At 38.0% G+C, this 17,607-nt stretch overlaps 1 long non-coding RNA gene across 1 annotated transcript; it reads left to right on the top strand.

Moving 5' to 3' along the window:
- Positions 1-3,244: 3,244 nt before the first annotated feature.
- Positions 3,245-11,992, top strand: LOC116510031. Its single transcript, XR_004255599.1, has 2 exons — positions 3,245-3,524; positions 11,912-11,992. It is a non-coding gene; the product is annotated as an uncharacterized LOC116510031 (long non-coding RNA).
- The last annotated feature ends 5,615 nt before the right edge of the window (positions 11,993-17,607 follow it).

Below are 17,607 nucleotides of genomic sequence, written 5' to 3'. Positions count from 1 at the left end.
TTCCTTCAGGTCTGCATCCTGAACTTGTCTGGGACAAAGAAATGAATTTTGGGATTCTTTAAATCCAGGACAATACAGTTATGTAGATTCAATCAATAACAGATTTTCATCTAGTAGTATGCTCTTTGGGCAGACCACTTCCTTTACTTAGCAATGCAACATATAACACTATGAAGACATTGTATTTGCTGCAAAACTCTCAGACTATGTCCATAAGGTATTGTGTTTTCAGGGAAATAAAATTAGATTTAATCTGTTTTCTCCGACTTTTGAAGTTCTCTTGATCAGGATAAATGCTATTCCTAACATTTCGGTGAGAAATGCATGCTTATATACAGATAGTGGGATACACAAATACACACACACACAAGCACAGCCTTCAGTTACATTGGAGCATTTGTGCTTTCACATTTTGAAACCTGAAAGCTTGCAGATTAATTTTAATTCTGCTGAAATTTCCTTCCTTTTAAAACACGCTTGCTGAATGTTTAGGAAAAATCTACTATGTTATAGTTAATATCTATTTTCTTTAGTTTTTCTTTTTAATTTATTAATGTGAAAAGTAAAAAGTTTATCAAGTCCTAATTTCTGACCTAAGAATCCCTAGATCTGTGGATTTTAACTCCCAGGCATATGAAGCTAACATAGCCATTGCTAAGAAATATGGTTTTGATGCAGCTAAAAAGACCTAGGTTAAGGAAAATTGGCTAAATGGGTCACAATATTTTGCTAATATTTTTGTTTGATGGGTCATAATTAGTTCAAAAGACACAGAGGAAACAGAAAGGAGCTTAGTGTATAAGAATGGCCAGTACAACTTTAACCGAGTGAACAATTCCAGAGCAAGTATATTAAATGAATGCATTAATTTTAAAATATGTTGTAAGAGATTTGATTTTGCATGTTATGCCTGATTATGTTTCTTTCATAAGTTCTATTTGCTAAATGACACCTCTTACATAAATATATGAGTAAATGTCTTTGATCTGGTGAATAAAAGACCTTTGAGTTTATAGAAAAGTACAATTTTTGGTGCAGTGTAAATTATTATTGGATTTTCCTAGTTTTTGCCAAGAAACTTATAGTGTGGCTTTCAGCATTTGCCTGGTCAATGTTCAATAAATTTCTGCATAACCTATCTTTGTGATTCTGTTCAGGACAAAATAGATACGTATTACGAAGAAAAAGTTAATATAAACTACTAGCTCTAATAGTAATGTTTGCTCTCAGTCTGTCAGTCAATCTATCTGTCTGTCTCCATCTCTCTCCAAGTTACTGTACAACCTAAATTGAAATATACACAAAACACACACTATATATTATAGTACCTAAATTATGACCTATAGTTTCCTATTACTAGACCCATACAACGAATGTGAATCCATTTTGATGCATGTATCCTGCATTGCATACACATTATAATTAATTAATTATAGCTGCCCATTGCCATAGATTTTTTGGACAACTTATGAATATAATACAAAATAATACAAACAGTTAAAAACATGCAACCACATAGGCAGCCTAGACTAAAACAATCAAACAATAAGAAATCAAACCAAACCAGAACCCACACAAGGACATCGACCTCAGATCTGAGACCAAACCCAGATCTTGAGAGTTTTGGGGAGCCCTAGGAGAGAGGGTGCTATCCTCACTCTTTGGAGGGATGCTCTTTCAGAAGGCAATAGCTACAACAGAGAAGGCACACTTCCTTAGTTCTGTAAGATGATCATATTTAATAGAATGTACCAGTTGGGCAGAAAAAGTTGGAGATTGCTCCTTAGATGTCCAAGCCATAAAGGGTTTCTATAAATAAGGGTCAGAAGCCTCAATTGTACCCAGAAGCTGACTGGTAACCAGAACAACTCACCCAGTAGCCATGACATATGGTCATACTAAAACGTGTCTGTTATTTTCACATTTATGAGTGTTGTAGCATTCCCATGGTCATGTGATAAAAATTCAGACACTTCAGGATTTTGAGAAATTTTGATTTAGAGGAAACATTTCCCATTGCCCATTTACACATCTCAGTGTGTTACAGAGCATAAGAGAATGGATTCAATTAAGGTGGTATTTGGATACTTGACCATTTTAAGAATTTTTGTGTCTGTTGAGTCAGAGGCCAGCTTAGCAGAGTTTCATAATGAAGCACCACCAAGAATTTTATTTGCCTAAAATTTTGCACATGAAGATCGCAAGTAATTGTTGGGGTGAGACCTGCAGACAGTCCCCCCCCAAAGAATAAGATACGGTATAGTGAAGCTTTATTGGCAAAAGCATAAACATCAGTGCATTTTTAGGGTTTGCTACAATATTAATACTTACAAATAATTTTGGTATGAGTGCCATTTCCTGTTTTCTTTTCCCACACAAATGCTTTGGAATGATCCACAGAAAGATGGTAGGGGCAGAAAACACTAATGAATTATTCCTTAGAAGATCATTAATTTATTTAATTATTAATTATGTATTTATTTAAAACACAATAATCAGTTAAAAATGTTTTCCAGAGTGGCTAAAAAAGTTGAAGAATAAGAGAAATAATGTCTTAAAATCTCAAATACACCAAACCCTGGGGGTACGGGGTGGGGGAAGAGGAAGAGATAAAACGAACTAGAGATTTTGGGGTAGTTTCTAAATCACTAAAATAAATCTTCTTTAAAATATTTGAAATTCTATTCCCAAATTTGGGAAATAATAGGACAATAAGCTATATGTGTGCTTATTTTTGAGCTACGTTATGGATTCGGATAATGAAACAAACGCGTGTCTGAACAAGCGCTGCTAATTTAAATATATATTTAACAGAAGTAGCATTATGAATCAAGGTTTCTTTATCTGAAGAAGGGACTGCTTGCTTTCATGATGATTCTTGCTTTAAACTGTATAAAAACAGCTGAATGCAGATGACCGGAATATATTTACATTTCAATACTGATAATAAGGTATGAGAACCACATGACAAATAATATGTTGACTATAATATGTTGACTATGTTTAGAGTTGCTAAGATAACACAATAATTCCTTTGAAATTATTTTTTAAATACAAATGATTCATTTCTCCAACTTTATGCATATTGACTCAGAATAAAATTCCTCTCAGATTAGGAGGATGTAAAGGATTAACATTTATATCTATTGTTCTGCTCTGAATAAACAGCTTAGTCTTATTTATTTCCGTGCTGGACAGCCCCTCATTCTCTCCAGGCACAGAATAAATCCTTCTGCGACGGAGTTTGGTTGCAACAGCTGGAAGAAGGGGTACTGTCCTTGATTTGTTGAACAAACAATATTTGTCTTGGCTCATGTAAGACTGAAACAACACCAGACAAGCCATATAGTATGTTTGTGAACTGCTGGAAGTAGTCCTTTAGTGTATTTGTATTTATGAACAAGAACAATCTTTGTTTCACAGATCAGTTTGAAACAGCCAATTTATTCATCCAAGTGGGAGCTTTATTTTTCATCTGAATTTTTGAAACTTCATTCGATTTAAAAGAGCAGCAACAATTTATTGTAAGTTATGAGGGATGGATTAATAGAAATAGAAATTTAAGTTTATTAGGGCAATTTTCATGTTTTTGAATCCTAGCTGTAACAATAAATAAAGAAGTTCACCTGTGCTTTTGTTAATATCAGAGTCTGGCAGAATTCTGGTTTTAAGAAAATTGATTCGCCTTCAGTACAAAATAACATGCTATTGGAAAATATATTAGAAGCTGATTAAATATACCAAGACTTGTATAATGTAAAGTTCTAACTGAAATCAAAAAGTTATTTTTGATAAGTTTTTTATTTATTATTATTTTTGTACAAATTTAGTTTCAGCTATTGTCTCTTATGCTTTGTCAAACTGCCTTTTTTCAGAATATAGTTGTTACATATTGTTACATATAATTACGTATACAATTTTATGATCTTTTTGCCACAGTTGTTAACTGAATCACTTTGGTTGTTGAATGAATCCAATTTCCCCTACTGACTTTGATTGTTGGAAGTCAATTGGGAAGGTCACAAGTGGTGACCATATGAACTTGTGGACTCTCTGACAATTATAAGTGCAAGCTGTGGTTGAAAAATCACTTTTTTCAGTGCTGTAACTTTGAATGGTTGTTAAACAAATGGTCATAAGACAAGGATTATCTGAAATGAGGAAGAAACAAACAAATAAATGCATAATAATGTTTAGAATGGTAACACTAGCAGATCTCTACTCAAAGCATTATTTATGGCCTCCTCCAGTAAACATGAATCAGGTCAAAATTTAATAATTTCCAATTTTTTATTATTTATATCAGCAATCAAAGTTAGCTTGTTCATTAATAAACTTATATTGCTTACTCCATTTCATTGATGGTTTCAGAAGGACCATACAAAATCAATTACCATTTTATAAAAAGTGAAAACTTCATACAATCTAAAAAGAAACCACAAATAAATCCATTACTATTTATAAACTAAATAGTGAGGGACGTTGTGGCTCAGTGGCAAAGACTCTGAGCTTGTTGATCAGAAAGGTCGGCAGTTCAAACGTTCAAATCCCTAGTTCCACATAATGGCGTGAGCTCCTGTTACTTGTCCCAGCTTCTGCCAACCTAACAGTTTGAAAGCATGTAAAAATGCAAGTAAAAAAATAGGAACCACCCTTGGTGGGAAGATAACAGTGTTCCGTGCATCTTCGGCATTTAGTTATGCCGACCACATAACCATAGAGACACTTCGGACAGCGCTGGCTCTTCAGCTTTAAAAAGGAGATGAGCATCGCCCATCGGGAACAACTAGCACATATGTCCGAGGGGAACCTTTACCTTTTATTTATAAACTGACCCACTGTACAATATTCATTCTTACTTCCTTCTGCAACATCATTCTGTAATGGTGACATTGAAAGGTAGGTAAACAAGTCTGCTTTTAGTCAAGCCTGACAGTTCATGACTTCATGGTCATGTTTGTATTGTTCTCTTGGCAATCTAGAAATAGTTTGCTACTGCCTTTTCCTTCTGGGATGTTGTCGTTGTTGTTTGTCTTTTTCACTCTAGAATATGGATTTTATGGTTACCTCCCATCCAGGTTCTGATCAAATCTGAACTTTTTATGGTTTTAAGATTAAGTAGATTTGGCTAGGTGCTGTTATCTATCTAGCAAAACAGTGACAAAAAAGTCTAAAAAGTGGGTCAAAAGTGATACAATTTTATGTTAAGCTACTGATGTCCTAATACATTGTCAGTTGTGATTCTAAAATGCACCAATAATTTTCAAATGTAAGCTAATTGTATTTGCTTTCAAATCCAGTGACATTCTAATCTTGGGTACAAATCTGAGGGCTGGTTTGCCAAATCACTGCAAATGTGGGCGTTACATAGCTAGAATTGCTAATGCAGTATTCAATTCCTCGTGCCTAACTTAACTTCTATTAAGTTGTCCTTGGAAATCATGACATAGCCTGGATTGGTTTTCATTGAATGGCTTGAGTTAAGATATTCTATCTGGCATGACCACCTATAGTTGCATGCTTAATGACTGATTTTGCAATTGCTGAAATGCTATTCCTTTTCTGGAGTAGCTGTTTTAGGGAATGCTCCACTAAGAAAAAAATGCATGTGCCATTTCACTGCTCCCATTCATCACTTGTACACACCTAGATTGTGTAGAATGTCAGCCATCTGCTGCAATATTTGTGGAAAGAATAACAAACTCATCACCCACTGTTGCTATTTTCCAAGTCTAAACAAAGTACTCAATGAGGAGTAGTATTAACATATATATTTCCTTCAGACACAGGAAGCTGACTATGTATGATATTAAGATGAAAATCTTACCTAAAGAGGTACTTGAATATGTATGTGTTTGTGTGAGAGAGGAAGAGAGAATGAGGGAGGGAAAGGAATGTAGCATACAGATGAGCCCCATGTTATGCATGATTTACCATTAAATGCAAAATAGTAAAGGGGAGCTACATCTCAAACCGATCAATGGCAGTGAATTTATCGGTTTAAATAAGAAGCATTGCTGAGTTCAGAACTTCTAATTACTGTTTGCTTCAACAAATAAACCAATGGCTATTTTGCCTCCTGGCTGATGTTTGTGACATGTCATCCTTCCCTGCAGGAAAGCGGCCCTGACAAATACATGTAAATCTTCCATTTAAATCTGAATCTAGATTTCTAGATCACATGGAGTCTGCAGCTATTGTATACCATGTTGACACATGCAGGCACATGCCGTATAAATGTGAGGGGAGAGTTCTTGACATGTGCTGTGATGGCCACAACTGGAATATTTCAATTATATTGAAATAGTTTGGCATAAAACCTCTTGCTTGGAAATAAGAAAGGAAATATGAAGCTTTTTCCAGAAATTCCTTTTCAAAATAGGATGAATAGGAACTATTTTCCATGCCTCCTGGTTCAGAACAACTAGCTTTCACACCAGTGATGGGTTCTTACCAGTTCGGCCTGGTTCAGCTGAACTGGTAGTGGTTTGGCAGCCTGGGTCGCTGGAACCAGCAGTGACCCAGATCTGCCATGCCTCCCCAATTGATTCTCTGCGCACCGCTGCAGATGCTGCCATCTTGTTTTTGGGCTCTGTGCATGCACAGAACTATTTTAATCACACTGTGCATCAAGCAAGCGTACATGCACACAAGCAAACCAGCAGTAGTGCCTGCCGGAACCCACCCGTTTCACACTATGGCAGAAAATGATGTTGTGGCAAGTATTCAAAGGATTCCCAGCACCAAGGTCTCACTGTCAACCTTACCTCTTGCTTGGAAAGAGGGGAAGGGAGACATATGAAAATGGAGATATTCAAAAAAGATCAAGGAAACTTTTGAGAAAAACTAAGCTCATTAAAACATGGAAAGTGACTGATTTGAGCAGTGCTATTACATTTTTCATGTTTAAAACTCTCTCTCCCTCTCTCTCCCCCCTCTCTCTCTCACAAACATTTATCTATTTATCTATCTGTCTGTCTATCTGTCTATCTGTCTATCTACCTATCTACCTATCTACCTAGCTGTCTATCTACCTATCATCTATCTATCTATCTATCTATCTATCTATCTATCTATCTATCTATCTATCTATCTATCTACCTACCTACCTACCTACCTACCTATCTACCTACCTACCTACCTACCTACCAGGGATGTGCAGTCACTAGAGGCAGCGGAGGCGGGGCCTCACCAGTCTCCTCAGGAAAAGGAAAGAATTTTAAAGAATTTTTTAAAATAATTAAAGCCAAGGTAGTTGCTACCAGATTCCAAGTCATAGTGGCTTGGTGTCTGCTTAATGCTAACTGTAGGGGGAGGTGAGAGAACTCGGGGCCTCCTTTGCATAAGGAATTTTTCACCTTTTAAGAGTTAACCAAGGGTTAAAAAGCAAAGAATCCCATATGCAAATGAGGCACGTGATTCTCCCGCCTCCTCCTGCAGAGGGCACTTTGTTTAGAGGCTTTATTAAAACGTTTAAGCAGAGTCATCCACGTGGTGACTCTAGCAGCAACTAGTCTAGCCTGCCTGGTCCTGGCTAGACCAAATCTAGCATTTTTGACGCAGCTGGAAGGTATGTGGGTCAGAGGGAGGGGGCGGGGGGGAGGAATTCAATTTATTTGTAATGTAAGTAATTGTAATTGGTTTTTATTATGTGTGTGGTGTGTGGTAGTTGGTGTGTGTGTGTTTTACCTGCCTCTGCTGGTGCGCGGGCTGGCACATTTATTTTTATTTTTTATTTTTCATTTTTTATATTTTATTTTATTTTATTTATTTTTTAAAGCCATGCCGACTCGGCTGCCATTCAGCGAAACATGTCCTGGCATGCCACCCGGCCACAAATCAGGACACGTTTCGCTGAATGGCAGCCAAGCTGGATTACACCCCGGAGCACCCAAGCCCCAGGGAAGGACCCCATCCTCGTGGGAATGGTTTCTGCTGGACCTGCGGCTTGCCAAGGGCTGGAAGGCTCACGTACTGCAGAGGGTGGCAGAGATAAGGGCAGGTGACAAGAAGGGGCGGGCACGGCAGAGCAGAGTAGAAAGCGGCAACAAAAGGCATCTCCGGAGCCTGAGACTCCCCGCCCTTCCACCTGTGGAGCTGCTCCAGCCATATCACAGGGAAATGGGCAGCCATGCCTGCAGGTGGCAGCTGCTGCTCCTGGCTCTGCTGCTCCTCGGCGGCACCCAGGGTCAGCTTCGAGGTTAGCGCTCCATTCCGACGAGGCTATGGGGAATCCCAAAGGGTTGAACCCTGGGCCTCTGCCCAACCGCCATGGCCAGAGTGGCGACGGTCAAGCCCTTTGCCCTGGTCACGTCACCTAATCCATGAGGATGGGTCCGCGTCTTGAGGACTGCAGTCCGGGAATTTCTCTGCTCGATCCCCCTCCCGGGCCCTTAAGTCGGAGACCCACATGCCTGGTTCGTCCGGACGTGCAAGGTGAGGGCGCGGGGAAATGGAGCTAAAGGGGAGGGAGGTCAGCATGCCCGGGTCAGTGGGGCGTGATGCTCCGGTGGCGGTGGAGAAACACCTTCGATTTCTTCGCATAGTTTTTTCCCCCAGCTCAGTCGGGGAAGGTGGAAAAGCTCCCCGGAGTCTTTGCTCCGCTGGTAGCACATGTCGGGTTGCAATTGTGGATTTCCACGTGCCTTTCTCCGTAGAAAGACAGACACTGACTTTCAGTGGTCCGAGTCTTTTGGAAAGTCCTGAGGCAGGGACGGAGGAGGCATGGGGGGTGAGGCGGCAGAGTGTGGCAGCGGTGAGAAGCAACACCCCCGCCACTGTGTCCAACAGACGTTTCGTGTTTATGTCCACCATAAACCCGAGACGCCTGTCGGACACAGCGGCGGGACGTTGCTCTCACCGCTGTTGCGCTCTTGCCTCACCAACGGTAACCCTCACTGCACGTCACTGCTACCTACCTACCTACCTACCTACCTACCTACCTACCTACCTATGTATCATCTACATCTATTATCTGTCATCTATCTATCTAATCTATATTTATCATCTGTCATCATCTTATTAACAGCCTGTCTTCCTTACAGAGGAGCTTTTGATTTTTAATCCTATCTCGAGTTGCAATTGAGAGTTGGGCAGCAATACATAATGATAAAATGAACAATGAATTAAAATATATAAACAATAAAAACACATATAGATTGTTTACTGAAATTTTCCATGGTTTTAAATGTGTATGTATAGAACAAGTTATTTGACAATACAATCTTGTATATGTTACACAGAAGGACTCCTTATGATGTTCAGAATATTTATATAATGAAAATTTGTTTTCTGTGGAGAAGAGACAAATAATTTTCTTGGAAGAAGGACCTATATTTTTTAATTATTTAGTTTGGAGAAACAGAAACTCTTTCTCCAGTTTCCAGACACAGAAAACTGACAGCAAAAAAGACCCAAGTTTATATATTATTTTAATAATTATTATTTTTTATTTTATTTTTATTTAATTTAATTTTTGTTGGATGATAAACATGTGTTTATCTCAAGCATACTTACAGTCAGTTACTAATGGTTAACCCACTACCTTCCAAGGAAGTTGGTTCTAAGTTTCAATTACTTTGTTTCTGCTGTTCTCATATTTGCTATATGTAATTTTTTGCTCCTTTACATCCTATCTACATCTGCTTTGAGTGGTTTCTTTTTTTTGCTTTTAATAATGGCAGATTTTATCAGCATCCATTGAGAACTGACTCTTGTCACCTTATGCCACCCTTCAAGTTTATGTTTTAAATACTCCCCCGTTTTGGTAAAACTGTTTGAAGTCTAAAACTTTAGTTTTAGTATAGGTTATGTCAGTTTTAATTTTAATGTCAAATCAAAGGCATTGGTCATCACTAAGCCTACATTTTTCCTCACCTCAACTTCTGGTAGCCATATCTCCATTTGTCAAAACTAAACCTAGAATATGGGCCCTCCTTGATGAGTATTTTACTAACTGTTTTACAGAGGCACCTTTTAATGCCTCTAACATATTCCTTTTTCTGTTTGTAAGTGTAGTTGAAAAATTCCAATTAATGTCGAGCATGTCAAAGTCACCCATGATTACAACCTCTCCATTGCGATCTGGGTTATCTCCTCAGCCAGAATGCTATCATAAGAGATTCAAGGGGACATGACTATAATTTCAGGATATTGTCAAAGTAATTAGGGAAGGATACCTTAACATTTGTCCTACCAATCCTACAATCCTAGGAAACACTGGATAATATGTTTGAGGATTCTAAGGTCTCCATAGGTAAAGTTCAAAGATTAAGGCACCTATTCTGTCCAATTAAAACTTTCTAAATATTTCAGGCAAGAAAAGGTCTAAAATGTTGGCTCATCAGAACTGTATGATAAGAAAAAAAATAAAAAAATATATCCATCACTGCGGACCTTCATCAGCCATTGATTACATCTATAAAGTTCTTGTTTCTTTTAAACAAGATAGGGAAAGCATGAAAAACATGGTTTCTGAATAATTCTGAAGTCCCTAATATTAGTGTCTCTTAGGGTCCCATGGCTAGGAAGGAAAAGGAGTAGCATGGAAGAGTTAGCATGTTTCAAACTACTGCCCAATTGCTCTTCCAATAGGGATGCACTGGGATTTCCTCCCCTCCATTTCCAGTCAGGATATGGCCCATTTTCAACGCCAATCTTTGTTGTTTCTTTGATCCCACTCTTTTTAATTTTCAGAGAGTTATCCTGCTGCTGGACAAACAGATGGATAGTTGGAGTATCAATAATACTGCTGACAAAATCCAAAGGACTGAGGAAGCAGACCACTATCCTTTAAGAAGTCACTGAAGGGACATTATATGCCAGATGTACTCCATCTGCAGAAGTCCTCTGTGTTGGATGGTGGGAAGCTCAAGCATCTTAAATGTTGCATTGTTATTGTTATTATAATGGTAGGGAATAAAAAAGAGATAGCATCTGGGAATTTTAAAAAACCAACCAACCAACCAACCAATCAATCAATCAAAGCTATCTTGTATTGCCTCCTAGAGAGATTAAGGGGAAGGAATACATTTATAAAAGGGAAACATCAGATTAAAAAATGGAGAGGTGTTAGGGAAAATTGTCTATTTCCTCTCAACCCATAAGCATATGGAAGAAGGATTCTTCTGCTAAACACAGATCAGCCCACCTTTTGCATGAATTGCTCTTTAACATGTTCTTACTCAACAGCCCCTTCAAGGCCACAGTGTTGCCTTTTTTTCCCTGCCACCATTTATGCAGCATTTCAGAAATTATATTTTCTTCTTTATGCCACAAAATGTATTATTTGACATTTCAACTCTATTTTCCTGTATCTTCCTTTTACTTTGTTGGGTTTTCCTTAGCTCACTTCAGATTACATTCCCTCTCTTTTCTTCTCTCTCTGTATCTGTTTTGACTAATAGCAATGTAATTCAAATAGTTTTAATTCTTCCTGTCCATTCTCCTTTAACTTTTTTTTTGTCAAAGTCCATCTGCCTGTCATCATTGCCTCATAATAATGTCTCTATGACCTCATAAAGCTCAGAAACACAGCCAGGACCAAACAACTTGTGTCCTCTGAGACCTCTCATCCAAAATCATAAAATCCCACAGAAATATAACGTTCAATGAATGCCATTCCTCTTTCATGGCATTAAACTTGGATGTTTGAACATGGTGACTCATACTTCATAATGGTAGGACTGGCTTTTAGCTATTAAATTTCATCTTCTAAACACTGAGCATTTAATAGGTAACCCTTTCCAGTCATTTTGGTGAATAAAGCTGGCTGAAGGCTAGCCTTTTACTCTGAGATGTATGACACTACAGTTACCATTTACATCTCCCAGTTTAATAACTAATATTATGAAATGAAATTCTATGGTAAAGTTACATTTTGAAAGCTTTGCTTTATTTTCCTGGTCTCTAGGATCACTACACATAGGAACTTCAGCCAAGAAATTAAAAGACGCTTGCTCCTGGGAAGGAAAGCTATGGCAAATCTAGACAGTACTAAAAAGCAGAGAGATCACCCTGCCAACAAATGTGTGTATAGTCAAGACTATGGTTTTCCCATTTGCAATGTATGGCTGTGAAAGTTGGACCATAAGAAAGGCTGAGCACCAAAGAATTGAGGCCTTTGAACTATGGTGCTGGTGAAGACTCCTGCCTTGGACTGCAAGGCGATCAAACCGGTCAGTCCTAGAGGAGATCAGCCCTGACTGCTCTTTAGAAGGTCAGATCCTGAAGATGAAACTCAAATACTTTGGCCACCTAATGAGAAGGAAGGACTCACTGAAAAAGAGCCTAATGCTGGGAAAGACTGATGGCAAAAGAAGAACGGGACGACAGAGAATGAGGTGGATGGATGGAGTCACTGAAGCAGTTGATGTGAGCTTAAATGGACTCCAGAGGATGGTAGAGAACAGGAAGGCCTGGAGGAACATTGTCCATGTGGTTGTGATGGGTTGGACATGACTTTGCAACTAACAACAATAATCTATGGTAATATTTTTCAGAATGGATTATTGGATCTCCATCCCACTGAGAAATTGGAGTTGTCATACTAAAAGGTTATTGAAGCTAGCAAAATGATGATAAATAAATATTACATATTCCCAAAAAGTTGCTAAGTAATATAATAAAATGTTTTTTTAAAGCCTAAAATATAGCAAATGCTGCTTAACTGGGATATTTGTGAACCTGTGCCAAGAAAATATTTGTGTACTTCCTAACAGTTAAGCACACACCAACAAACCAAAGTTGTTGCTGAAGAAGATGAAAGATAATCATGAATTTTTTCTCACCAGATAATAAAATGGTTCTCCTATTTAGAACCACTGGCTTGTGATACTGTAGCTGGCTGAATAAATGAATTGTCAGAAATTTTAGCATCAGAGTTGAAATCTAGATTAGCTGCCAGGAGCCAGATACATAATAATTGGCCACCCTTTTCCCACTATAATTTCCTAAATGTACAGATAGGAATTTCTCATTCGAAAGACAATTCAAGGCACATTTATCTGGAGAGAATCCCCACTAAACTCAATAAGACTTACTTTTGAGAAGGCATGCATGTGTAATAGCAATAGCAATAGCAGTAGACTTATATACCGCTTCATAGGCCTTTCAGGCCTCTCTAAGCGGTTTACAGAGAGTCAGCATATTGCCCCCAACAATCTGGGTCCTCATTTTACCCACCTCGGAAGGATGGAAGGCTGAGTCAACCCTGAGCCGGTGAGATTTGAACCGCTGACCTGCTGATCTAGCAGTAGCCTGCAGTGCTGCATTTAACCACTGCGCCACCTTGGCTCTAAATTAAAAAGTCCAACTCTGAAAAATGATATATTTTGTTTCTAGGTTACTCTTAACAATAGCTCTTCTGCTTCATTCCTAATTCACCACAAGACTGCTAGATGAAACCTTGGCCTTGTGACTTCCTGCAATTGAAATGATCAATTTGTTGACATAGCCTCTCTGATATCTTTTTCTTTTCTCTTTAGTGCTTTATTTTCATCAAGTGGGAGCTCCAAGAGCCTGGGCTCTCATCCTCTGATTCTTCTTTGATGAAACTCTCAAAAAACTATGCTATCTTTTCTTTTCCCCTTATAATCAGGCACCATAAAAAAACTGGAGTACATTTTCTTCTTCAGATAATCAAGCAATTCACATTTTAAAATCAAGTTATTCTTGTAGTGGTCAGTAATGCTACTTCTATAATTTTTCATTAAACCATCCATGAGTTAACCATGTATTTGGAACTTTGTTCGAAAGTATGAACTTCCATCTAGATTTATCTAGGCATATTTATAACATTTATTTTTTGGGTGTGTGTAGGTTATTACTAACATTTGCTACATGCTTCATGAAAGGCATTGTCTAACAAACATTATACACATCTTCACACCAACCCTAAACTAAACTCTGTTGATACTCTGGAATGATAGACAGAAGTCAGAGTCTAAAGAATCATCTTTGCAAGCATCATGGAACAAATCACATATTGGTATCCAGATTCAAGTCGGTTAAAGAAATAAAGGTATAAGGAATAAACCATTCCCTTTGTTGTATTACATTTATATCTGTAAAGCTTAAGTTGAAACTTAAGCATATTGATATTAAATCTTACACACATTTACCAAACATTGATGTACAATTTAACCAATTGTTTGTAGTTTAACTTCAGCCCTTAAGATTAGCTCAGTATGTTGTCTGAAGGTCAGTGAATAAACCATTGTTAGGTCAACTATGGATACACATGCATGAACACAGCCATTAAGCAAACCCATTAAACACAGTGGGATTTACATCACCTGACAGTGTTCTGTTTTCTGCAGAGCATTCTATTTCCTAGCTGGCCATTTTCCTGTTTGGCTGTCTTCCTTAGTGCTCTTACCCTTTAACCCCCAAAGATCTGTGACTTGCCCAGGAGGGAGCCAACATTTCTTTTCTTATCCTCCTCAAATTATTAACCACAATATTCTTCATAAGATGAAAATCACTCTTCTTTTAAAAGAATCCCACAAAACTGAAAAAAAGATCTCACAACACTTCGTATACATGAGCCAGGGATTTTAGAATTTCAAGGACTATCTCAGCTTCTTGCTGAAGTTGAGTAATAAATGTATTGTGTCTATTGTTCAAAGATACTCTCCCAATTAGATATTTCTCTCAGTGATGATCAGCCTGGGGTTGCCTAAGAAAAGCAATGTATCCATGTTTTTTCATACTTCAGATAAAAATATCATACTCAACTTGATATATTGGCTTGGTTCTAGACTGTTCATCGTTCCACTCCATTAATTTCTACCATAAATACCCAAATGTATTCCTTACATGAATTAGGATCAGTTCTGTGCACCGCTCATTGTGCAGATTTCAGGATTTGGAATGGCTGCAGTACGCACACAGCTGAAAGAGCATACTGATGCTATTATGGCATGGATATTGCTGAAAAAGTGTTAGGAAGCTCATAACATTAAGGCGTAGTTAAACCCTTAAAGTCACATACTGTTGGCACTCTATTTCATGTTTTGAGGGATGTTTAGGATTTTGCTTTTTTAGAAGAGCAACATTATTTTGGCTTTAATATTTTAAGATTTGGAGGAGGAGATCTACAGATAATTTGATGGTTGTTTTTTTTAAATTTATGGACCTTCTGTACAAAATTCTGTACCACAAATACAACCTAATGTTACTCAGAAAAAAAGGGGGAAAAATAATAGACTATGATGTATGAAGTGGCACCCCAGACATAAAAGATATTCTGTATCTAAAGCAGCCGCTATCCAGAGAAGTGCTGTTGTGATATAAAACATTAGACTGCAGAAATAAAAGATACAGCACACAACACAAGTATGTTTTATGATTTATGCTGATCAATGAAACCACCATGGATTAATTTTCTTGTGATTATGACTGTAGGATTCATATTTTGCAAACAAAGTTAATGGGATATGGGAGTAGGGAATTATCTATTCCATCGTTCAATCTGAATGTCTGATTCTTGGAGACTCCCTGGAAAAGTCCTTGCAGTTTTCCTTGACAAAGTTTTTCAGATGTGGATTGCCATTGCTTTCTTCCTAGGAATGACAGAAAGTGACTGATTTCAGGTTACCAGCTGGCTTTATGACTAACATGGGACTAGAATTTACAGTCTTCTGGTTTCTAAAGCTGTGAAAGTTAAAACTCATTCCAATACAATAAACAAAGCAATCAGAAAATTTATCCTACTCCATATGAAAATTGTTCTATATCTATACAGCATATATTTTATAGAGCATCTTAACCACCCTAAATAGCCCATCATCCTAGTTAGCAAAAAATCAAGAAGATGAAAGCATTACCTCAAATTATCAGGAGGGAACTTCAAAAGTAATGCTAGAAAGTATTATTTCCTAGAAAGAGTAGTGAAAGCTTGAAATCAACTTCCAGTAGAGGTAGTGAGTCAATCATCAATAACTGAGTTTAAATGAACTTGGGATAAGCATATGTCCCTCATCCAACCAAAATCAAAATTAAAATAATAATTATTTAATTAAAAAGAAAATAAAAAAACCCCAAAACCCTCAAAGAGCAGACTCAGCGGACCACTAAATTTTTCTGCCATCGATTTTCTATGTTTCTATCTTATCCTATGCATAGTGGTTTACATAACTTACAGCTGTGTGAAAAAGTCCTGCATGCTCTATGGTTTACAGTTTATGACATTTTTTTGGATAGGCCATTGATTTTTGATATTTTATGCTAACTGCTATGCAAATATTGTTATATTTAAATAAATGCTGGTGGTTTTTAAGTGAAAAGCATAAGTTTTTGCAATGTGGCGCGGTTTGGATGGGGATTGTGGATTTTCTTGCATACTTACAATGACTATGAAAACAGATTAACTGATGCATACCCGGTGGCATATGTGTTGCAATTACTAAGGCCGATACTAATGTTTTATTAACATTTTTATTGTTTGTGGCCCTGAAAAGGATCGTTTAGGTAACCAAACATGGTTACTAATATGAAATTGGCCATCCCTTATTGCTTATCACCAGGCAGCATCGCTTCAGCACAGACTGTATAAGCGTTTGCACGTGATCTTTGGTGACAATGTGATTCGGGCTCCAATAATGGATTCAATCAGCTCCTGCTTAGCCTTTGGATGCTTCTTGCTTATTTTGTAACCAATCTTGCCCCACAAGTTCTCAATTGAGTTCAAATCCAGGCTCTGAACTGGCCAATCCAGGAGTCGAACACCATGCTTCTTCATCCACTGCTGGACAGACTTGGTTCATGACAAGGAGCACTGTCATCCTGGAAGTAAAAGTCCTTCCCTACAAGTATCTGAGCTGAAGGAAGCATGGTCTTTTCCAGGACATACTGCTTGGAATTCATGATTCCCTGCACGATTTGTATCCGACAATACCAGAAGCAGCAATACAGCCCCAGATCATCATGTGCAATGGATGCTTCACAGATAGATTCAGGCCTAGTATGTATAGTATGGCCTAAATTCTTCAGCTGGAAATCTTCTAACATACTTATTGCACTGATTCTCAGTCAAGTAGAAATTGCTCTCATCACTGAAGATGATCTTGGCCCACTGTTCGTTGGTCCACTTGGCATACCTCTTTGTTGTGACTTAGCAGAAGCTTGCTGTGAGTTGCGTCGGGATGCAGGAATAATGAGCAGCTGTTGCTTGTTAGGGTCGTCTTCTGCAGATAAAAGACGGATGGTGCCACGCCTTAGTTGCAGAAGTCAATGTCGTTCATCGTTCGTGGTTCATCGTTTGTTTGTTCGTGAGTTCAGTTTCGAGATTCAAATAGGCATTTGGATAAGTGATTTGCTTTCTGTAAACCTGGTTTGCTGTAAGAGCTTTTTGTTTTTGCTTTTGCTGTGTAACTTTTTGCCAGAGACTTTATCTACATTTATTTTGGGCTCACAGCCTACTTGAGCCAGGACTGATAAAGATATTTCCTTTGAAGTTCTGTCTGACTGTTGTCTGTGAACGAGCAAAGAGGGGGGTCAGAACGCTCTTGGCCCATGCACATCAATGAAAGCAGTGGGCATCTGTGAGCACAGGTTAACTTCAAGCCCTGCAGACTTTGAGCCCTCTGGCAACCAATCTGCAACACA

The sequence above is a fragment of the Thamnophis elegans genome, chromosome 6 (assembly GCF_009769535.1).
Source record: "Thamnophis elegans isolate rThaEle1 chromosome 6, rThaEle1.pri, whole genome shotgun sequence".
NCBI lineage: Eukaryota > Metazoa > Chordata > Lepidosauria > Squamata > Colubridae > Thamnophis > Thamnophis elegans.
This window is presented reverse-complemented; position numbering and strand designations above follow the sequence as displayed.